Raw genomic sequence first — 25,286 nt, forward strand, 5'->3', positions numbered from 1 at the left:
GTTGTCCTTCAAAAGAAAGAATAACAGATTTAGTAGAAAGCTAGATATAAACAGCACATACACACATAATCAGGTACACTTATTGCAGGTATAACGTTACTCTTACCCCTTTCCGATAAACATGAGGCCTGAACAGGGTAATCACTTGAAAGGGGCGTAATCTCAGCCCGACACTCGACTCCAGGGAGTAATGCAAACATCCTCACATTAATCGAGTGACATTAGGTTCCAATTAAACCGGTTCCCCTAAAACGACACCTTCTTAAAAAACAATAAACCAAAGGGGAGAAAGTCTAACTAAGACAAAAAAAAACAACAATATAGTGATAAGAGAGAGAGCTCAAAATACCGCTGGTCTGGACTTCTCGTGATGGCACCCAAAAATGCCCATAACGACTTGGATCGGTTACTAAAATGCAGGAAATGGCGAGAAGGTGATAGTATGATCCCTAACAACAAAGCATCAAAGTGCTTTTGAAAAAACTACCCAGAGAACGGGAAGGGAAAGGATGGAAAGTCTGGACAAGAGTCCCAAATGCAACAAAGTCCTGCAATCCTCAGGCTTGAATCGCACGAAGAACGATGATCCTGAAGACGCAAAGGTAGCAGGAGCCCACCGGCGAAGACCTTCCAGATATCAGAACCGGAAGAGAAACCAAGCAATGTTGTCAAGCAGGCGGTGTCTTTAAATACCTGCTGCCGACGCGCTAAAACCTCCCGCAAGTATATCCAATCATGCATGCAGCACTCGGAAAAGGTAAGGAAAGGGAAAAGAGGCCCCCTCAAATTCCAACAAAGTTTAAGGAGGAGAGGTTCCCTGACAAGATTGAACCTTGGGGAGCCAGGAAACTTTATCATCAGTTTCATTATGGCACCCTCCCCCTGTTTTCCTACACCTCCGGCTTGGGTCGTTCTCAGGAACAAAATAGGTGGGAAAGTCCTGCAAGCAGTGCTAATGAGGAAACTGTGGAACACTTGTTATGTTTTTTGTCCTGCTTATGTTAAGGGGTGGAAAAACTAGATTCTCCCAATATGGCGAATATAAGGGTTGAGAAAACATGTTGAGGCACTCTGCATTTTGAGATACGACACAAGACAAAGCATTGTCTTTGCTGTCTTTCGATATCTCCAGGTGATGGAGAGGACTAGGCGCATGTTTCTCAAGTCTATTGTGGGGCCTGATATCATGGTAGTGCAGGGAGATCCTAGTGCCCTTGCACCACCTTGCACCACCTTGCACCCCCGCCTTATTATTACCCCAAGTCGCTGTGGCCCAAGACCATATATGGCCATTAAGAATGCTTAGGCTCTTTAGAGGCTTCCTTCCCTTTTATGCATCTGCACTTTGTGAATCCATGGATAAGATGTATTGGTTTACACCAAGGAAGTTTAGGGTCTCCCTAGAGTTCCTGCTGCCCTCTTGCACTCTCTCTTTGTAAACATACAGGTCAGAACCTCAATCTAAAATTTAATTAAATCATCTTTATCTCTCAATCTTTACGGCCCCAGCGCCTCCCCCAACCCTCCATTCGCCTGACTACACGCTATTATGCTACTTGATACATCTCCTACTATTCCCTCTGCAAAAACCTAAGCCACCAACAAAGCTGCTCAATCACCCGCCTTAGTGTACCCCCTCCTTCTCAAGCCCATCACCACTTCAAAGTACCAACCCCCCTGTACGAGACCATACACACATATCGCACCATAACGTCCTATCCTATTCTAACAGTGCCTGCCCCACTATGGAGCTCACCTACACCATTAACTACCCCCCCAATCTCTCAAAAAAGGCATCCAAACGCTTCAAACACAACATGATAAAACTTAACCCGGAAACACCCATCTCTGCTCCCTACTTCTCCACAAACAGAGGACATATAACCACGGATATCATCTTTTACACTAACTGAAGAGCGCAATGGAGGAAAGCATTCCTAGAAATAGTTGCGATCTCCTACACCAGAAAAACCGCGCATGGTCTCATTAGCTATATCTCCCCCTCCCAAAACTTCAAAGCGGCAGCAACCATCACAATATATAAAACGGAACTATTCTCATGCAATCAACAGACCGCAGCCTAAACCTGTTGGATAACATCTTCCCCATTATCAAGAAACAAGTGAGAAAATCCCAAGCCCCGCCCGAGGCTACTCCCAACACCAGCACTCACCTTATCACACCGCCAAACTCTACCGCTAGCCACACTCCCTTTTTACCCCGACCAATATTTACACCTGAGCTCCAAACTACCCCACTCTCCACAGCTGACGCATACATAAGACGCTCCCCCCTTCCTACCGCACCCGCAATGACACCCATCACGGACTCACACACCCCCACTCTGATATCACGACCATTAGCTACAATTAAGCGCCCCTCCCCACGAGAATCCACCATAAGACACTCCCCCCTTACTATGGCACCTGCATTTACACTCTTATCAGACCCAGCATCTTCCCCTGGAACAAATATTTCCCCCCCATGGTCAACACTACCCCGAGCTAACCCATCAATCCACGACCACATCGATACCACATACCTCTACGCCCCCTACAGCCACTCATCATTGCAGCCCAACACTCCCGGATATGGAGAGGGAGCTAGATAGGACGCCTCATAATGACCTTGAAGGAGGGCCGCTCTCTAACCAACCTTGTGATGCAAACACACCACCCACACCCATAATACATCCACTGATCTGGCTCCCTCCCTCACCAGACCCTAGACTTGAAGAGATCATACTCTTGTTATGGCAAATCAAAGCAGAAATACAACGTTTATCTGATGTTATTCTGAGTCAACCCTGGAACAACAGATTTCCACGACAGACTAAGTCAAATTATCACCTGACCCACGCAGTTGTTACATCAAAATTGCCGACCCCAATATGGAAATCAGTTCCCCTTCACAGTAACTCAACCCGTCCAATACGCAGTACTAATCCGCCATCAGAGAAAGACCTACTCTCTCTACTACAGTCCTAGGAACCCTCACACCGAAATTACACCATGACTACAGATTACACACCCAAAATGGCTCTAATCCCAACCATTCCACCCAACGCTCACAGGCCCACAAAACACAACCCAAGAGGCATCATCGAAAACAACCTTAGACAAGTTCCCCTCATTCAGTAACCCAGCCCATTCCATCTCACGCCCTGTCTTAAATGTCTACTACTAAATTGTAGATCAGCCTCAAGACACGCAGCTGACATAGCTGACCTCATTCTCACACAAGAACCGGAGTTACTAATTTTAACTGAAACCTGGTTAAAGGAGTCATCAACACCTATCATTGACATACTAGGACCCCCAAACTATGATATCATTAGGCTGGATAGACCAGACAAGACAGGTGGGGGTATAGCCTGCATACATCGGAACACTATCTCAGTAAACAGATCCACATCCCCAATTTTCCTTCTTGTGAATACTTTTGCCTTGACATCACTAGCAATGCTAAACCAATATGCCCTTTACACACCTTCTATCATCCTCCAGGTGACAACCTCACCTTTACCGAACAATTTATGGGCATAGCCTTTACTAATGCCGGACATCAAAACACCCAAATATTTCTCGGAGACTTCAACCTCCACTGGAATGATCCCAATGATGCAGTTGTCAATAGTCTCAAAAACTTCCTTTTGCGGACCTCGACCTCACCCAATTTGTGAACAGCTCGACACACGATAAAGGATCCATCCTTTGGTTTAGTAATCTCTAAAGTTGATTCCATCCAGTTAGACACTATCCTCCCATGTCATTGGTCGGATCATCATACTATCACCTTCTTCATCAGCGAAACAGTGAAACTTAACTTGGGTCAGCCCACAAGGCCTAAAGTATGGAAGAAAGACCTGAAAAACATTGACCCCAACAACCTCACAACTTCCAGCTACAACTTACTTCTTCCCCCGTAGGTATAGCCGACGTTCATGATCTCACCAACCACTACTTCAACTCCATGAACATGATACTAAACGAGGCAGCCCCCCTTCAATTAAAGAGCGTCTCCAAAAAAGACTCTAAACCACGGTACGATGGAAGACTCAACGAGGATAGACGATCCCTAAGATTATTTGAATGCAGATGGAGAGCAGCTCCATCCGCCAATCACCACAAGACACTAAGAAAGAAAAGAAACGCATACTGCAGAAAGATCAAGTGCACTAAAGCAGACTTCTTACCAATTAGACCAGGCAAAAAAACGTCCCAAAAAACTCTTCGAGTTAATCAAAACTCAATCTAAGGATGCACCTCACCGACCCCAGGATAAATTAGGCCCACGACCCAATGGTGCTTCCTTCTTCTCTCAGAAGACTGATAACATAAAGAAGGACCTTCTCAATGATCTAATCACACACTCTGCCACACATATGAACCCCTCACCATCCCTTCTAACTTCCCCACACTGAAGCTCATCAAAGTTCGATCTAAAAAACAATGCATCTTGGGCATCCTTCAACCCCTATAATGAAGAATCTATTCTCAAAATGCTTACTGCCTTAAATCCTGCTAATCACTTTGTTGACCCTCTCCCAGCAAACCTTGTAAAAGCCTTCACCCCGCTGCTGCTACCTCTCTGGACCAAGATCATAAATAATTCCTTACGCCACGGTTGCATCTCTGACACCCTCAAGGCCGGGCAGGTATCCCCCATTCTAAAGAAACCTACGGCGGACGCTGCAGACTTAAACAATTACCGTCCTATATTCAACATACCTACCCTGGCCAAACTCTTAGAAAAATGTGTACACCTCCAGCTGCTAAGACATATTGAACAGTTTCACCTACTCAACAATTACCAATCAGGTTTCCACGCAGGTCACAGCACTGAAATGACCATGATCCATATAATCGACGATGCCCTACAAATCCTAGATCAGAACGGGGCCTGCCTACTCATCTTACTAGATCTTTCCTCGGCCTTTGACACTGTCGAACACAATAATCTGATAGAACTTCTGAAACACAGAATGGGTTTAGGTGGATCAGTTCTAAGGTTATTTTCCTCGTTCCTCCAAAACAGATCACAACAGTTCAAGGTCAATCACTCCCACTCCAAACCTGTTCCGGTCACTTTAGGAGTCCCACAAGGATCTGCATTATCTATGACATTGTTCAATCTTTTCATGGAACCCCTCACTGAAATTCTCTACTAGTTTAACATGCAATACCACATGTACGCTGACGATACACAACTATATCTGAAGATCCATACCCTAGAAGATATCAAATTGCTCAATCTATTCTCGGAAAAACTCAGACATGGCTGGCAGAAAATCATCTAAAACTGAATGCCGTCAAAACCGAATTCCTTCTCATCGCTCCCCCTGCCCAAGTACCCATAATGCAAGACTGGATCAAACACCTTACTGCATTCAATTGCCAACCCCTCATCGTTGATTCAGCAAAATCTCTGGGAAAATCTCTGGACAGAAACCTCACTATGCAAAAACACATCAGCAACGCAACAAAAGGAGCAAACTTTCAGATAAACACTTTGTGAAAGCTGAAACCTTTTCTGCCAGATAAGGACTTCAAACTGGCAGTACAAGCTCTAGTTATCCCAAGAGTGGATTACGGTAGTGTCTCTCTCTGCGGCCTGCCCAGACCGGCAACGGCCCCTCTAAGAGCTTAAATCAACACTGCAGCGAGGCTTATCACTGGCTCCAAAAGAAGTTCCCACATATCCCCTAACCTAAAATCCCTTAATTGGCTACCTTTTGAAGCCAGAATACATTTGAAAATAGCATGTATGACTCATAAAGCCATTCATCACAATACACCCAGCTCTCTGGCACAGAAACTGGTGCCCTCGTGTGGTGTTAGATCCTTAAGAAGTGCTAACAACCTTCTACCGAAACCACAAAGATTCAACAAGAAAAAAACTTATAACCGAACATTTTCAGGGATGGAGCCCAGAATTTGGAATGCTCTACCCCCAGAAACCAGACTTAATGCATCTATTGCATTTTTCAAAAAAGAAGTGAAATCGCTCCTCATGGCTAAATTCAATTGAGCAGGGGCTAGCATCACTTGGCGACCCATGTATCCTCCACGTGAAACTTTATAATGTTCACTGCCCAGCCAGGTATCCTAGATATTGTATCTATATTATGCTTGAGATACAGTGAATGATTTGTTATCTATCTTATACCGTGTATCAATGATTGGTTGATTACACAACCATTGTCTATCAGCGAACCTTATGCTATTTACCGTGTTTTTATGTAACTAAGACTCCACCTTATAAACGCTCTGATACCCGCAAGGGTCTAGTTCGCGCTGTATAAAACTCTCAAAATAAATAAATAAATAAATATGGACTAAGTCTGAAATTTGTACAGCTCCAAGCTTCTCTTATTGAGCTTATGAAATTTGACTGTAAGGACTTTAACTCATATTCTTTTATGGTATTGTATTAAATAGGTTTTACTGTTTTTATGGTATATGCTTGCATGATTTTAATTGATAATTTGTCTTTCTATAATTCTAAGGCCCTCAGCCAAAATAGAGGTTTGATGATGATGATACTTTTAGTGCTCTCTGTTATAGAATTCCCAGCCGGCACAGTGAACCCTATCTTAGCCCATTTCTTAGGACTCCTTTTGAGGTTTTCGCCCTAACCGGAATGATTGATTAAGGAGGTATCTGCTTGGGCTTAGCTTGTTATCAGTTGTATTATGCCTTATTCCACTGCCAGCTAAGTGTATATTGTATTGCACTATTTTTGTGCACTGTGTTTTGTTATATCTGAACATATGTACTTTACAGGGGATTATTTTAATATTTTATGTTTTTATGCTTGGTGTACATCTTCTTCATACTTTTATGCTTTTTTAAGAACCAAAATTAAGTGAATTGATGATGATAAAGTCAGCAAAACAGGAGGTCCTAAGGTAAAAAGTTAGAAGAAACCATGCCAAGAATGCCAGGTCTAACAGTTGGGAAATGTTAAGAGCTCAGATTTTCAAGAATCAGCACCAGGCCAATATATGGCACTCCAATTCTCCCAAAAAGTCGTCCTAGTACTGAGTTTACTTAACTTTGTCAAGGGTCTTCAGGCAACAGTCAGTTTCCTTGGTTATGGCAGCAAACGAGAGGTGTTGGTTACATGCTTTGTGAAAAACTCTTTGCAAAAGGCCCCTAATTTCTTGGTTGCTAGAGATGTCCACTTATGAACCGGCTCAACACAGAGCCATGTCTTACTAGGAACCTCTGTCGACACTTTCATATTTTCTTTAGGTGGCCCATACAATGAGTTTTCATTATATGTCACTTGAACAATATTTTTATTCCTGTTGGAGTGTGGTTCCTTCTTTTTGCTCCTTTGGCTTCCAGTAGTGGTTAGAGAACACTTTAATAGTATTTTTTCAATAAGTAATAGGGCATGTCCAACTTTCCTTCATCTCCCACACACATGGACATTTTAAGGATTTTGAGGGCCCAGGGTCAAATATATTTTGAGGGCCTATGTTTGTGACAGCTTTGAATTTACGATCCAATTTCATCTCTTTGGCCAGGTCACTGACAGTGCACAGGCATACTGGTCCAAATTCCAAAGTTGTTACATCTAATATTCAGGGATAGTGAGGTGTGCTTTCAATATGGTAACACAGCAGCTCACCAATATTATTACAAATACACTAAGTGACCCCCCCCTCCTATTTCTCATATGGAAAGTCCTGTTTTTATCTAAAAAAAAGATTTTTATGGATGTTGCATGAAACATAAACATAACATTTCTCTGCAAAATGTCTGTCTCTCACTTATCACTCCCACCACAAATAAATTAAAGGGAAACAATATTTAAACAATCTGTTTAAGAATGATTCAAGGGAGGAGCCTAGCGCGCAACCAAGATGGCCGCGTAGGTGCGAAGCTCCCGAGGACCTCCGCGACCTCCTGAATTAATCCTGATTATATCCTGTCTTTGATGAGGGGACTGTGTCTGTGTACCCGAGCTGAGGCGGCACCCGTTTTCCGTTTTCGAATCTGACCCCGGACACCGGTGGGAGCACTGATCGAAGATTGCGGCCTTCTCCGCGCCGGCCCCCCGGATTGGAGTTGTGGGGCGATCCGGGGACAAAGCGAACAACAGCGGCGGGCAGGGCTGGGCGACTCGCGTACCCCGCGCTTTCACTTTCGCTTTTGCGCCCTCCTTGCCCTCAAGCGAGGTAGGGTTGCGGAGCGGGGTGCGGTGGTGTGGTCTTGTCCCGGTGCCCGGCTGACCCGCCGGCTGTGAGTTGTCCTGCGGTCCAGTGGTCACCCCCCCCCCGGAACCCGTGAACTGGTTTATCGGCCCCTTCGAGGAGATTGGCACGACTTTGGGAGTGCGACATGTCCACAAAGCAAGATGGCGACCGGGCAAAGGTGAAATCGACCCGCCGTGGCCCGGCACATCAGTCTAACAGCATGGACCGCTACACCCTCCAGAAGGGATCTCCAGAGGCACCGCGTACATCCCCCGCGGGCCCGACTGAGGCGTCTGCTCAGCCCGCGGATCTGACCCTCCGGGACGTCATGGGCGCCATTGCCGAGATGAAGGCCTTGGTGGACCAGCGCTTTGATACTCTGGCGCAGAAGATAGACTCGGCCCTGGTGGAGGTGGGCCTGGTGAGAGCCGACTTGTCTAAAACAAATGACCGGGTCGATTCCCTGGCCCACACTACCTCGGGTCTCACTACAGACGTGGCGGCCCTTCAAAAGGAGGTGCACCGGCTTGGCCAGGCGAGCGCCCTGATGGACCGTCGATTGGAGGACTCCGAGGGTCGGGCCCGGAGGAACAACGTTCGCATTGTCGGGGTGTCGGAGGGACGGGAGGAGGAGGCGGCAGATTTGTTTGTGGAAGACCTGATCCTCACCCGTCTCCAGCCCCGGGGGCTGAGTAAACTTTTTGCGGTGGAACGTGCTCACAGGGTCCCCGGAGGAAGACCTAAGGCCGGAGCCCCGCCGCGGCCTCTCATTGCCCGGATTTTTTACTTTCGGGACAGAGACGCTATCCTGCAGACTTCCAGGCTACAGGGACCGGTCAAGCTCGATAATATGGACGTGAATTTCTACCCTGACTTTACCCCGATGGTCCAAAAGCAGAGACTGAGTTTTCTCGGAGTTAAACGTCGCCTACGGGACCTGAACCTTAAGTACTCAATGCTTTTTCCAGCTAAGCTGAGGGTGGAGGTGGATGGTCGCACGCACTTTTTTGACCGTCCCGAGGCGGCTGGGGACTGGTTGGATACTCTGCCTGGGGATCGGGGCCGGGGGGGTGGGGGGGATGCGGTTGGCGGGGAGGGCTCGCCGGATCAGAACTGAGGGGTGAATAGTAGGCCTTGCTCTGGACAACATTCCGGTTACCTTTCACTGATCGTGTATGTTCCCCTCCTATGGAGGTCGTACGGGGTCCATTGGGGGCTTTCCCTCCTCCTCTGGGGGACTAGTTAGTTTTTTGTCTATGGGGCGACAGGCACACTGCACTTTGGGGGGGCTGTCTGGGCTCATGCAGGGGTGCAGGGAGGGGGGAGTTCTGTTGGGATGGGTGGGCGGGGGTGGAGTGTTGTTTGTTTGCACCGCAAGGCGAACCCTTTACTGTATTGTTGTTTTCGAGATGCTCTTTGGGGGACGACAGATGGCTTCCAGGTATGATGGGGGGTAGGGATTTGACTGTGTTATCATGGAACGTTAACGGACTGGGGGATAGGATTAAGCGTGGTGTGGTCCTGCAGTATCTGAAACGAATTTCACCAGATGTGGTCTTCCTGCAGGAGACACACCTTATAGGTAATTCCTTTCACGCCATGAATCGGCGAGGCTATCGCTTGGTGGCCCATTCGGGCTTCACTTCGGGCTCGCGGGGGGTGGGCATCATGATTAAGAACTCGCTCCCATTGGAGATTGATGAGGTGCGCCATGATGAGAGGGGACGTTACACTGTCTTGGTGGGTAGAATGGAGGGCAGAGTGGTCGTTTTTGTATCAGTGTACGTTCCGCCGGGGTTGCAATCTACCACGTTTGCGGACCTGGGGCGCCTCCTCCTTGACCTCCCGGGTGGGCTTCTGGTAGTTGGGGGGGACTTCAATGCGGTGGCTTCTGGGTCTATGGATCGTCATCCCCCCAGGGACCTCCCCCGGGCACAGGCGTGGCTGTCCGGCCTTTTAGATACACTAGGATTGGTGGATTGCTGGCGACTAAAGCATCCCGCGCAGCTGCAATACACCTTCCACTCGGGTGCCCATGGTAGCCTCTCGCGGCTAGATTATGTCCTTGTCCCTGCGGCCTATGCTGGGAGAGTGGGAGAGGTGCGCCATTTGGCGCGGGGTATTTCAGATCACTCCCCACTACTGTTGCACTTTGATGTCTTCCCGAGGGGGGAGGGCAGGGTAGCCCCAATCAATGCCTGGTACCTGCGCGACCCCACTATTCGAGCCGAATTGATCAAATCCTTGCAGCGGTACTTTGAGGAGAATGTGGGGTCTGTCCCTTCGGCTATCTCCCTGTGGGAGGCTTTTAAGGTAGTTCTCAGAGGGGAGGCCCTCTCCTTTATCTCCCATGCCCGGAGGCGCGAGCGGGAGGAGGTAACCCGGGTGGAGGCCGAAATTACTGAACTAGAGGGTGACCTGGGGAGCGGGGTGACGGATGCCACATTGCATGTTCTACACCTCAAGCAGGCGGCTTATAGGGCCCTCGTCACGGAGGCGGCCAGGGGCCTCAGTAGAGAGCAACAGGGGCGACTGTATGATGTGGGTGATAAGGCTGGTAAATTGATTGCGTGGTTGGACAAAAAGGAGAGAGCGAGTCGTGTGGTTCCGTTAATCGAGAGGATGGATGGTGTGTGTGTCACCGAGCCGGACGCCATTGTCTCCTGCTTCGCGGATTATTTCCGCGAGGTGTATTCCCCGGTTTCTCCCTGCTCGGAGGAGGATTCCCATGCCCTGCTTCGGGACATCGCGCTGCCCTCCCTTTCGGTGGAGGACAGGGATCTGCTGGACGCTCCTCCCACCTCGGACGAAATTGCCCTTGCTATCCGCTCGGTCGCATCTGGCAAGGCCATGGGCCCCAATGGCATCCCTATCGAGCTGTATAAGCTGCGACCAGATGTACTGGCGCCCCACCTGCGCGCAATGTTCCTGGCGGCCCGCTCGCGGGGTTCCCTTCCGCCGGACCAGCGTCTGGCCACGATCGTGGTGATCCACAAGGAGGGGAGACCCCGTGAGCGGGTCACATCCTATAGGCCTATCTCGCTCTTGAACGCGGAGCCCAAAATCCTCGCCAAGGTGCTGGCCAACCGGCTGGTCGGCGTGGTGGGCGATTTGGTCCACCAAGACCAGTCCGGCTTCATACCCCATCGCAACACGGCCCTTAATCTGCGACGCTTGCACGGGGTGCTCGCGCGTGTCCCGTTCGTGCGGGAACCGACCATCTTGGCGTCCTTGGACGCCACCATGGCGTTTGATACGCTCGAATGGCCATACATTTGGGCGATGCTGGCGAAGTTTGGCTTCGGACCGGGCTTCATCGGCTGGGTCAAGTTGTTGTATTCCGGCCCATTGGCGCAGGTGGTGGTGAATGGACGAGTTTCGGCCCCATTCGCACTGGGACGGGGCACGCGACAGGGTTGCCCCCTGTCGCCTCTCCTGTTTGCACTGGCCCTGGAGCCCCTGGCGGAGTGGCTGCGGTGGCACCCTTCCATCCGTGGTCTCCGCTGGACCCCCGAGCATGAGGACCGTGTGTCCCTCTACACTGATGATATCCTTCTAAACCTCGCCTCCCCGCGTAAATCACTGATCGTCCTAGTTGATGTTTTGAGCTCATTCGGTCGCAACTCAGGCCTCGTCATCAACTGGGCGAAATCCTGTGTATATGTGCTTGCCGGGGAGGCTCCGGCCCTACCACGGGACTGTCCGATCCAGATTGCCTCCCAGGGGTTTCGGTACCTGGGTATATATATTACTCTGGACCCGGAGGCCCGCTACGAGCGGAATTTGCTGCCCCCCCTCCAGCGCTTGAAGGAGGATGTGGTGCGTTGGCGGCGTCTGCCGCTTTCGCCGCTCGGCCGAGCGGCCTTGTTTAAGATGATGTCGTTGCCGCGCTTTCTGTACGCTCTCCAGAACACTATGGACTTGGTCCCGGCGCGCTACTTCCGTGAGGTGGAGAGTTTGCAGCGTCGCCTGTTCTGGGACGGGAGGCCACGTATTGCCTTGGCTAAATTGACGCTCCCGTGGTACGATGGGGGGGTTGCCCTCCCGGATATCAAACGGTATTACTGGGCCTCCCAGCTAGCTGCGCTTAATCATGGCCTTTACGGGCCCGCCCTGAACCCGGCATTTGAAATGGACAAGATGCTCCTGCCCGGTGGCGACTACAATCGAGCGCTCTACTCTGGCGCGCCGGACCCTCGCCTGACGGGACCGACGCGTGTCATGGTGCGTGTATGTCACGCGGCTAACGCAGCTATGGGGTGGAAGGACCGTTTGACCCGGGCGTCACCGCTATATGCGTCTGCGAGGTTGGGCTCCCTGTGGACCTCGAAGGGCTTCGAGAAGTGGGATACGATCGGCATCAGCACAGTGGGAGATCTCTGGACGAGGGGGGGATACAAAACTTTCGAGACGCTGCAGACGGAGTTTCAGTTGCAAGGCAGTGAGTACTTTCGGTACTTACAAGTCCGCCACGCGCTGGGCTCCGTCTTCCCGGATGTCGCGTCCATTCCGGAGTCTTCCCCCCTGGAGGACAGAGTGCTGGATGGCCATGTCCCAGACAGCACGATCTCCCTTATATATAAAAAACTGATCAACGACCGATCGGGCCTGCTGACTGGCCTCCGCGAGGCCTGGGTTGCCGATGGGCTGGAATTGGACGACGAGGACTGGATTTCCGCGGTGGCCTCTCCGAAGGAGGTGGCCATCCCGGCTCGCCTTCGCTTCGTCCAGCTTAAGATCCTCCACCGGGTTTACGTGACGGGGCCGAGGCTTCTACGTATGGGCTTTGCTGAGGATGGACTGTGTAAGCGTGGCTGTGGTGCTTTGGCAACTTTCTTGCATATTCTGTGGGAATGCCCAAAGGTGGAGCGATTCTGGCGTGGTGTACACGAGGTCCTGCGAGTGGTTACGCGTGTCGCGCTGTTGCCTGAAGCGAGGAGATGCTTGCTGAATGTGTGGGAGCCAACTGACTACTCGGTTCCGCAGACGCGGTGGGTGACTCTGGGATACATGATAGCTAAGCGTGACATTGCTCAATTGTGGGGATCCCAGAGGCCCCCGGCGGTGTCGGCCTGGAAAGAACACATGGATTGGTGTATGTTTCGTGAAAAGGTGGTGTATGTTGCGAGGGGTAAGCCTGGGGCGTGGGTGAAAATCTGGGGCCCCTGGAACGCCTATCGCGGGGGTATTTGCGAGCCGCCACTGCTGCCGGCTGCCTCACCAGCCCCGTCCCCCTAGCCGACCCCCTCCCCTAGCCACGGGCACGTGGTTCCCCAGTCCCTGATCTGTTCTCATTCCCCCTCTTCAGAGTTTGGCGATTGGTTGGGGTCCCCCACTTAAGGAGCGCGTGCTGTCACTTGGGATTGCGGGTTGCCTTGCGGGTGTGGTTTTTTGTGTTGTTGTGTTTCGACAAAAGGAAACCGTATTGTGGGTTTGGAGTTATGTGGCCTGCACTACTGATATCCCCTGATTTACCTTTTTGCACCGCCAAGAGATTTTTCTGTATATATGTCATATGCTTCTGCCACTCTAGCGGCCGGCCAGACGGTTGTAGGCCCATACCTGTAACTATTTGAGATTGCAATAAACGGTTTCAAAAAAAAAAAACAAAAAAAAAAAAAAGAATGATTCAAGATCATCAGGGCAAGACTCTCTGCTGAACAAACTTGCTTTATCAGGGGTGCCCCTGAAAGGCTGGGGCCCTGGGCCAGAGCCCACTTTGCCCATGCCTTAAAGAGTCTCTGCCCACACACCACTCAGATGAGATCTACCTCCGCTGCTCCTACGCGTTTCGTAAACAATCTTTTGTGAATAATTTGCTATGCTCTATGGCGCTTTGTTTCTCGATAGCTAGGTTTGTGCTCCATACAGAGTAATTCGAATATGGAGATCCAGTTCTAAGAATACTATAGTTGATGGATTGGCACAACGTGTGTGCCAGGCAACATTGTGTGAGATAGGCTGCAGAGAAATGAGGAACTAGTCAGACCTAATTAAGGTAATGTCAAGTTGATTTATAAGCTGTAGTTATAAAGACCGGATATTGACACTGGCTAAATCACATGCACGACATAGCTTTTTTTGGAAAGTAAGCCTTTTGTGAGTTATAGGCAATAGCTCAGTCTATCTACCCCAGCAGAACTTCGAACATTGTACGTGCAGTTTTACTTAAGTGTCCTCCACTAGCAATTTAAACAAACCATTTTACATTGTATTCTAATGACAAAAGCTGTGCACTTTTTCTTCGCTTGACCTCCTTATAGATACTGGAGGACAAAGTGGTTGAACCCCCATTTTTTAACTTCACTGTCAACTTTTTCAAGCTTATTGTTTATTTGTTCAATCCTCTCTCCCATCCCTGCACTACATAGTACTCAAATACATTTGGGCTGCGAGGAGCGGGAGAAAACAAAAAAAGTCCCTAGCAAATGGGCAGAAGGTTTTCCTGGGCATTAGCTTAGAACAATTTAGTTTTAAGTATGGCCCTTGCTGGCTTTTTAAATCCATGGTAAATGAGGTCTATTTAAGCAACAATAACTTTAACTACAGATCCGTGAACGGCGTTGGCAGTGATCATGCCAAGTGCTGCATTGGTACAAACAAAATTAAAAATGAATGTATAAATATAAAAAGCCTATGCTTTTCATCGTATTGCGCCATGCAAATGTCGGTGCAATCCTTAAAAAAAACAATAAAGCTACTTCTTAGTTTTATCACAACTGCAGAGGACCAATGCATCTTGCAACTGTTGAACATTGTAAAGATTTAAACTATTTCTGGCTGCCAGTATTTGATCTGACTATGTCTAAAAGTTGTGGGGTGCATTATCCAAAAGATCAAACAGTGACGACTCTGAATTATTTAATCTTCACCATAATTAACCCATGTTTTTCCCAAAATCGCAGTGGTAATTGTCAGTGACCCTACCTATAGTTTACCACAGCTCCTTTATGTCAAAGGCTAACTAATCGATGCATTTCTTTACATGGAAAAAGAGAGAGAGGAAATTCCTTTACCATCTGGGCCTCTCCCCAGGGGGAGTCCTATGCAATGGCGGAGGAGTGTCACCCCACTGCCTGGCTTAGAGCCAGCAAATGAAAAATAAAACAATGCTTTAGCATCGTTTTAATTTTTTATCTTCCTGCTCTGAGCCAGCTTGTGCAGGGAGGGGCGGGGCAGGTCATGGGGGGAGGTGTGCTATGTGCACTCCCTAAGTGTGCATAAGTGTTTAGCAGGCCGTCTCAGGCCGACCAAAACACACATGTGCACTTAGGTTTCTCCAGCCACAGACTCCCTGGCCTGAGCAGAGCGCCTTTTCAGCCCGCTCAGGACAGTCCCCGCGCTGCTCTCATAGGAGAGCAGCGCGGGGATTGGGTGGGAGTCTGCCCAGAGGCTGCCGGGACCAGGAAAAACAGAGGGAGCATGACGCAACACAGGATGTGGCTGTCGGCTTTAGGTTTGTTTTTTTATACATATTTTTTAACACCCCCGTGCAACCCTAACCGCGCTCCCCCTCCCGCATTCCCTCTACCCGCCCACCACTCACTACTTTACTCGCGAAAATATCAGGCTAAACCTTTGTACACTTGGTACTTTCACTTTGCAATAGCATTTGGATTTTTACAACCCTATACCTTTATTGAAATGACACCAATAGGTATTTGGACAAAATATCGGGGGGAAAAAGCCATGATACAAAAATATTGTGTCAAAAAAATCAGGTGTCAAAAATATAATTGGCAGGAATATTGAGGGTAAAAATGTAAGGCCTCACGACCGCTCTCCCAGACTTGAGAAACCTTCTGGAATCGTCTCCACTTGAAGATCGACTACTTTCTGAATCACTCCCTGACAAGGCAATTTCCTTAACGTACCGCAAGTTGTGAAATAACCTACCTGACCCTTTCCTAGCTCTCCACAGCCGGTGGCAAGCCGACATTGGTGACATTGATGACGACGACTGGCAAACTGCACTAATGTCATTGAGAGAGGCAGCCATTTCAATTTGCTTTCGACTGATCCAATTAAAAGTTCTGCATAGAGCTTACCTCACCGGGGTTACACTGGCTGAAATTGGGACGCAAAATGATGCTTCTTGTCTGAGGGGGTGTCACCAAGATGCAACCTTCTACCATACTATTTGGGACTGTTCATTCCTGCGTCCCATGTGGGAGGGGGCAACCACGCGCCTGCAAGACGCACTAGGCAAAACAATCAGCCTCACTCCATCATTGGGGCTCCTCAACATTTGGGAGCCAACCGACCTTACTGAAGTAGAACAACAACTAGTTACCTTGGGCTATGTGTTGGTTAAGAGAGCCATTGCGATGAAGTGTGGGGTGGCAGGGGCAGCCTTCAATAAATGTAAGGGCAGCTGAGCTGGACAAACGCATGGTAGCAGAAAAAGAAGTATTCAAATTCAGAAGATGCCCCAAGAAATGGGACAGAAAGTGGAGTGGGTGGAATGCATATTGTGGAATCTATGTACATCTCCGACTGTAAAATTGGAAATGGCTAAGGGGAAACATCTCACACTTTGCATGACTGAATGATTGTATGACTATGTTCAGTAATCTGTACCTGATATTCTAAGATTGAACTGTCTACAATTTATACCTGTGATGATTGGAAATTTGTTACTAATAAAAAGGACCGACCGTCCGACTGCCGTAGCCGCAGTCCAATTCCGACCGCTGAGGCCATGATCTTACCTTGCTGTATTATGATGCATTCAGTCCGGAATTCCCACCTTGCCGGAGTGTTCTGTGCATGGACCGCAGCGGTCGGAAAGCTCTTTGCATGGACCACGGCGGTAGGAAAGCTTGCCGATAGGGATTCCGACACTGATAGGACTGTGGTACAAGTGCCAAGCAGATTAGGATAAACCCATTATACTGGTGGTCTCTAATCTGCTGTTTCACCACAGCGATAGACCACTGTGCTGCTGTCAAACACCACAACAGTGCCCATTGGATGCTAACAAATACTATACAACTGATGGTCATTGCCAAACAACACACCCCATCCCCGACCATGATACTTTGCCTTTACACTGCAGCACTGCAACATACACCACATTGTTTGTCATTCCTTGTTCTACATCCATTTTGCACAAAAGTCCACATGTATCACACTCCATTACATACCAGATGTGGGAATGCTGTCTGAAAGTGCATTCCAATCAAATCATCCTCCCAGTACCCATAATATGTGCAAATATATATTTGAATGGCCCACCACAACATCATTTTGCTAACTGGTAAGTAACACCAAGCAGTTTTGCTAGTGGTGGCAAATAGAAATTGAAATGACTACACCTACCATGAGGCCCTGTTGCTACAACACTTAACAAGAGGCACCAGTGTTGTTTGTCCATACTCACTTGTCAGTCATGTGACTACTGAGGTTCCCCTCACAAATAGGTAGCCATTGGTCAAGTGTGGGATAGGAGAGAGTGACATGGCTACAACTACCATGAGGCCCTGTTTCTGCAACACTTAACAAGATGTACTTGTGCTGTTTCTCCATAGCCACTTGTAAGCCATTTCAATATTGATCCCCATGTCATATGAACAGTGCACCTAACACACAATGCTCTGCTCAGGCACACGTCTGCCTACTCAGCCTGAACTTCAACTGGTCTCCATAAATGAAAAGAAAGAGAACATGAGTTACACACTATCAAGTGTGTAACTGAAATAAGTGATGCATGAAAGTAACACAGCTTATATGAATTGGCTGGTGACCCATTGACACTGCACAGCACACATGATTACCAGTGCTAAATCTACTACCAAATAGTGTGTCTGCCTATGTTGTATTCATCTAGGACTTGGTATTTACTAATACACATGTAACTTCTACACTGTCTTTGCTTCAAGTTATTGGGAGATGCCATGTCCATCCCTCATGCCAACATGAAGCATATCAGTACAGCCAATGATCAGGCCAATAACCCTTCATGTAATGGATGTCTCCTAAACTCTTGCAATAGAGTCAAACAAAGCGGAGATAGTTCACAATGACAACATTCTACCCTTTGTCCCTTCCAGGCCTGAACTCACAGTGTACCAAATGATGTGGAATGTATATACCACACTTACAACAATAACAATCTACTCTATGTCTCAACAGGTCGATACCACACCACATCTGCCGAGACACAGGACACCAACCAGAGTCCACCCCACCCCCCAGCATCAAGCCTCCTGTGATGCTGAATCTCCCAGCCACATGTACGTGAAGGACCAACCTGGCCCATCTGAACAGCCTGAGCAGACGGAAACAGTGATTCTCAGTGTGGACACTACCACATCACCCACCCCAGCGGCAACATCTCAGCTGACCTCTGCCCCAACAACCGATAGACCTACCACCAGCAGCAACATCTCTTGCACCCCAGTCCCAATTCCGGAGGTCAGCATTGACAACACTCTCACTAAAGATGGAGGAGCCATTGGGAGGGTGCAGGCTAGGCTGAGGTCGCAGGCCCATGGGGGCAGGGGTGGTGGGAGGGTAACTGTGGACCAGCTAAGTGAGGCCACTGGTGCCACTGAAGCCCAGCCCAACATCACCTGAGTCATGGGCGCCTATGAGGACAATCCAGGAGTACTGGGTCAGGTACTTGAGGAACTCCGAGTGATGAAGCAGCTGCAGAGGTCCACAGACCAGAGGCCAGGCACACACAATGAGAATATGAACCAGCTCATTGGGTGCTGAGGGATATCACCACCAAACTCTGCAGGGCTTTCCCCCACCACCTACCTTCCTGTGGTCCAACTACATCTGACCCTTCAAAATTTGTGGCAGCCACAGGAAGGGAGGCCCTGACAGATGAAAAGTCCTCAGACACCCCTGAGCCTACAGCTCATAGGAAAGTAAGCATTCATAAGCAGGGACGTCCCATATAATTTCTGATGGGATGAGTTTGTTGGACTTTGGACTTTATGCAATGTGGCTCCTACAATAATGGTTTAATCCACCAACACTTACAACTACACTCCTGTGTAGTCACCATTTCACTCTAAGTTTATTTTACATTTTTCACAATGCGCACTGCAATACAATGACTTTTCACGAAATCATTAGCTCATGTAGAATCATTTCCAGCTAGCAAATAATGACCTTTTGTCCGACTCAAATGTAAGTAGATGTTACTTGTGTATGCATGGACAATTTGAATGTCTAAAATGTGCAACTGAGTATCACAATTATTTCACCTCAACACAGACACAAGTGTATAGTCTCCGGACATTGTTATTGCTCAGATCCGCAAAATTACAAATAAAGCTTTGAATAAAGGAGATATTTGTGACAAGGAATGGACTTTCCTTAATGTTTCAAAACCTAGAATGGCTAGCATCTACGGCATACCAAAAATACACAAGAATGCTGTGGATCCGCCGCTGAGACCGATAGTTACCACTATTGGATCAGCGACGGAGCCATTAGCAAAATACGTAGATGCATTATTATGTAAACACATAATCAATACTCCAGCCTTTGTCCAGGACACTCGGCATATCATTAATCTACTGGAAAACACGCCTTTTTGCAATGAAACCCAATACATGGTCACTATGGACATAGAGGCCCTGTATAGCAATATTCCAATAGAAGGAGCTATTCAAGCCGTACATTGGTTTATCAATGCATATAATATCACATGCCCATCTATATTTGTGCTAGAGTGTCTTAAAATCGTGCTGGAAGATAATATCTTTGAGTTTAACCAACAACTCTATAAACAACAACAAGGTGTCAGCATGGGGGCATCTTGTGCCCTAACTGTGGCCAACATCTACATGACCCTTTATGAAAAGAAATACATTTTCAATGAGATAGCCCCATTTTATGAATCAGTGACCAAATGGTCACGATTCATTGATGATGTTTTCTTTATTTGGTCAGACACGTACGACAAACTACTTGAATTCATAGAATGGATCAATTTATGTGAAACTAACATCAGTTTCACACATAACATCAGTACTGAACAAGTAGAATATTTGGACATCCTTATTAAACATCATATGGGAGTCTTAACAGTGGTATTATTCACCAAAGCCACAGCAAGGAACACTTTGCTACATTACGATAGCTTTCATCCAAAGAGTCAAAAGGATAATATACCATTTGGCGAATTTTTGCACCTTAGGCGCAATTGTACGAACATCTTAGACTTTGATGAGAAATCTATTGCAATGAAAACTAAATTTCAAGTGAGAGGCTACCCTAATAAAATTGTAAGAGATGCATATAAAAAGGCCCGATACTATGACAGACAACATCTGCTGACCAACATAAAAACCAAAAAAGATCCATCTTTGGTTTTTATAACAAGGCACTCTATGCTGAATGCCAGAATTCGCCAAGTAGTATGTTCGAACTGGCACATACTTAATGGTGATAAACCTAAAGAAGGGGACACTCTACCTAAACCTTTATTTGCGTACAGACGCAACAAAAATATGAATGATCACATAATCCATTCCAGGATGAATAGCTTCCAACAAAACACTATAGATGGAAGTAAAAAAGTTGCTGGGAACTTCAAATGCACCTCGTGCAAATCGTGCTCAATGGCTATTGAAGCACCTTCTTTGACATTCAATGACTTTAACATCGCTCCGACAACGCTAAATAACTGTAAATCAGCCAATGTGATTTATTTGCTCATATGCCCCTGTCACATGGGATATGTGGGGGAGACAGGAAGAGCATTTAACGTTAGATTAACGGAACACAGATCTGCAATTAGAACGCAGAAATTATCGGCACCTTTGGTACAACATTTCGTTAATCTAGGCCATATGCCAGATGACATACAGTGGTACATTCTTGAAAAAATTAAACCAAAAGAAGGTTTAATAATGGATAGAACCAGAAAAATGAGAGAAGTGTACTGGATTTTTGTCCTCAATACTGCAATATCAGGACTTAACCAGGAGATACCTTGGGATCAAGCTATTAAATTTAACAGATAGGTGACCCCAGGTTAACTCTTGTTTCATCTGAGTATGACTAACATATATATTTGACCAGCAACAGTAAATCAGGTTATTATGATAAGGTTTTTAATAATTGTGATTTGATCCATGACGTTTCACATTAGGACTACACAGTAAGAGTTGAACTAATCTATTATAATGTAAGCACATCAGATATAGTCTGATTCCAGCACAGGCCCATCTTTATGCTACTAAGTTAAAATGACGAGCGGACACACGTGAACCTAGAGACCTTAAACACATCGTGAAAATCGCCGATTTAACGATTATAAATAAATAAACTACCCATGTTTGTTCATTGTAATTAACCAATCTACTACTACTAGATGAACCCGTAACGTGAGACATACTGATAGGTACAAGTGGTATCATTAAAATATGGCGGAAGTATATACGTTCTAGCTTGGCCCCACCGCAGTCCTATTTCTATGATATTGAACCAATACGCTTAACGCTCGCACGTAACCACGGCGGAGATAAATAGGACACATTAACCTCGGTTTTGGTAATCACGGAACCACATGGAGACGCAAACTGCATAAAGAAAGAGGTGAGAAGCTATAGGGGGAGTCCTACGTATTAGTTACGAGAGTACAAACAAACTTTAGATAGATATTAGCGTATATGTGTAATCGCGAAATAGGTAGGGGTGGCTTAACTGACTTGTTAACTAACAGGTAACACTGTTTGACATTAATTAGATTGATGGACAGAACCGAACACATAGAAGACAGACGAATACGTACACAAGAGAAAGACTTTTTTCCTTAATAATATATTACAACTTACAATCCAGGTATGTTGGTTTAAAAGCATCAGCTAATTCGTTAAATTAAAGAGTGAAGTAATTAATTTAGCATAAACGAATTTAAGTATGTTTGGCCAAACCTCACTGGTAACTTCTGTTACATCTAGGCACCTAGACTTACATCTTGCTTGAAGAAAGGATATGTCCTAACCATTATTGAAAAAAGAAACTTTATTTCACTATCAGAAGCCATGTTGAACGCCAACCGATTATATTAAACTAAGTGAGTACTCGTATTGGTATTACTATAAATTTAAAAATATAAAGCTAATGTAGGCATCTGGTCAATATTACAGTGGAATAGACCGAACTACATGTGTAATTAATACAGACAGAACACAAAACCTGAAGTTAGCAAATATATACTTCTTAGGATACTGACTCAAACTTTTGTATCCTTTTTGTTGATATACCATCTTCACGTTAGAAAAATGAAGTCAAGAAGATTATCCTCCGAGTACATAAGTCTTCCTTAGTCCACATACGCTACAGGAACATGGATCAAACTTTAATAATAGTTGAGTAGTTTAACTCCATACTTACCTAGTCCTGTGAAAATAATTGTGATGCATTTATGCTTCCATTAGGCATAAACAACCATTGCATAAGATTGATACAGATACTCTCCGAACATCCAGAAACGGATCTATATTTAACTACATAAAAGGTATGCAATTTCGTATATAAATTATAATCACATGTAACAAGCCAGTGATTTTTCACACGAGCATAATCTTGAGACCATTAGTGCAGTGTTTTCATATTTTATAAAACTACGACATAGGTATTGTCCTTGTTCAGATTGGAAACCTTAGACTGGGATTCCTTGAGCTTAATTCACATATCAATGTATATAGTCCCTTATAATAAGTAAAATGATTGCTATTTTTGACTCCCTAAGTCTACAATAGGCTTTTTTAATCTACACATATACTAATTAATTTGTAACTGTCTTATTATATTTCTTTGTATATAGTGCATAAATCTGAATGGGCACCTGACGAAGGCCTAGCCGAAACGCGTTGTCTACCTACAGCCCATGTATTTCAGCTGTTTATAGAGTATTTACCTGAATGAAACAAATTGTGGTCTACCTACAGCCCATGTATTTCAGCTGTTTATAGAGTATTTACCTGATTGAAACAAATTGTGGTGGTTTGGAAATATCGATTGACTGAAATGATTAAATTATGAACATGCTTGCACTGCATTTTGTATCTGAATAATTAATCATGTTTTAGCGAGATTTACTTGTCCTTCTTGTGAATCAATTTGTATCTATAGAGAGACTGTATTGATGCATCTTTCTCCATAAATGTATATGTATATACAGAGTAATTGAGTGATTGTATAAAATATATATTTTGTAAAACAAGAAAATACAAATTAACTAAAAAACTAATTAAAGAGAAAAACGATAAACATACTAATTTGTTTATTCTGTTATTTGTAAACGTATTTTCTAGAAGTATACGCAAGCAAATTTTTGTCATTCAATTTTTAGTATTTTCCTAGTTCATGGGAGTTAATTTGCAACTAATTTGATCATGACACTGTGCCCGGTGTCCAACCTTTCCCAACAAATATTGCATTGTTCCAACCTTAGGCTGGTGTAATGTCAGAAACAGAGCTAAATTATACATCACTGAAATGATCTGTATCAGTGACCACAAATGTCATGTCTAGACCTCAACAAAATGGTTGAAGGGGATACATCTGGCAATGCCAAATAGAGAAGCCAAATTACAATTGGGCCATGGAATCAGTGGAGCCATTTCAACAACCTCACAATAGGAATCCCAATTCATTGAAAAGAAGGAACCTAAAATGGCATTACAACAGTTTCTGAGCACAAGTCCATTCCAATACAGTGTAACTGCACCTGGTGGAATGTCACAAACATTTGTCAGTGTATGTCACATCCTTGGTGGCATTCAATTATGCAACACATCAACACCTAAATCCATTAATACACATTGAGGACTTAGCCAGTGTGAGGGGAGACTAGCATGATTTGGCCCAACAACAACATTGTGTTGGAGAACATGATGGCACACACATTGCTAAAGGACCACCACAAAACAGGGAACAAGTCCTATGGAGTATAAGCAACTTCCATACTATTGCTGTGCAACCTGGCTTGGTACATGAGTCGTACACCCACAGTTTGTGCCAGACATTCCCGGGAATATTCCATGACCAATTAGTACAGCAGTACAGCATCATATACATGCTGATGTCAACTCAGAAATGTCCAAATGAAGATGACATGGTGAAGGTACCTACAAAAGACCTATACCTAGAGATTGGCAAGGAAACCAAACATATGACACCAATCACAGTCCACTTCTGGAGTACACAGTACATGGGTAAATTTCAGCTACACAAAGCAACACAAACATCGTGTGCATGTGTCAAAACCGTCCGCCACAAACAGCTGTGCACAGAGTTTCCCACGGATGTACAAACCTAACAAGTATCCATGAACGTCATCCTCACAGCTTCACAACAACAGTCAATATAACATTCAATGTCATGATATTTCACAGCATACTTACGCTCATGAGAAGAAGTTGTTGATGAGCCTTTGACGCATGTCAACTCCTTCCTCTTCGTCACTATCATCATCATTTGGCATTTCAGGATCCTCACCCAGTGGTTCCTGCTGGTCTCCATCCTCTGTGATTAGAGGGATGTACTGTCGCAGTGCAAGGTTGTGGAGCATGCAGCAGGCTACGGTGATCTGACACACCTTCCTGGTTGAGTAGAAGAGGGCTCCACTGGCTGCTGTGTTCTTCCATGGGCCTCATTGAAGCGGACTTCCCCTGGCTTTGTCGGATTCCTCAGCGGTGTCAACAACCATGGCCAGTTGGAATAACCTGAGTCTCCTAGATGGAAGACAGACATAGAAGCAATAATGAGTCTCACATTTGCTGAAGATGCAACCAGACATCGAACATACAAATGTTGAACACATCATACCCACCAACAAGCCAGGCCCTCTCCGGTAGTACTTGTGACATTAACTGGGGTATGGTGCTGTTCCGCATGACAAAGGAGTCATGGGAAGATCCTGGGAATCTGTCACAGACGTGTGAGAGGTATAAATCCGCTAGACATGCCACTTGCACATTGGTATAATGGAAGTGATTCCTGTTCTTATAGACCTGTTCACCGGCTTGCTGTGGTACTAAGTCAATATGTGTGCCATCAATAACTCCAACAACATGTGGGATGAAACCAACACCATAAAAGTCCCCTT

Source organism: Triturus cristatus, chromosome 3_2 (assembly GCF_964204655.1).
Source record: "Triturus cristatus chromosome 3_2, aTriCri1.1, whole genome shotgun sequence".
NCBI classification, from domain to species: domain Eukaryota; kingdom Metazoa; phylum Chordata; class Amphibia; order Caudata; family Salamandridae; genus Triturus; species Triturus cristatus.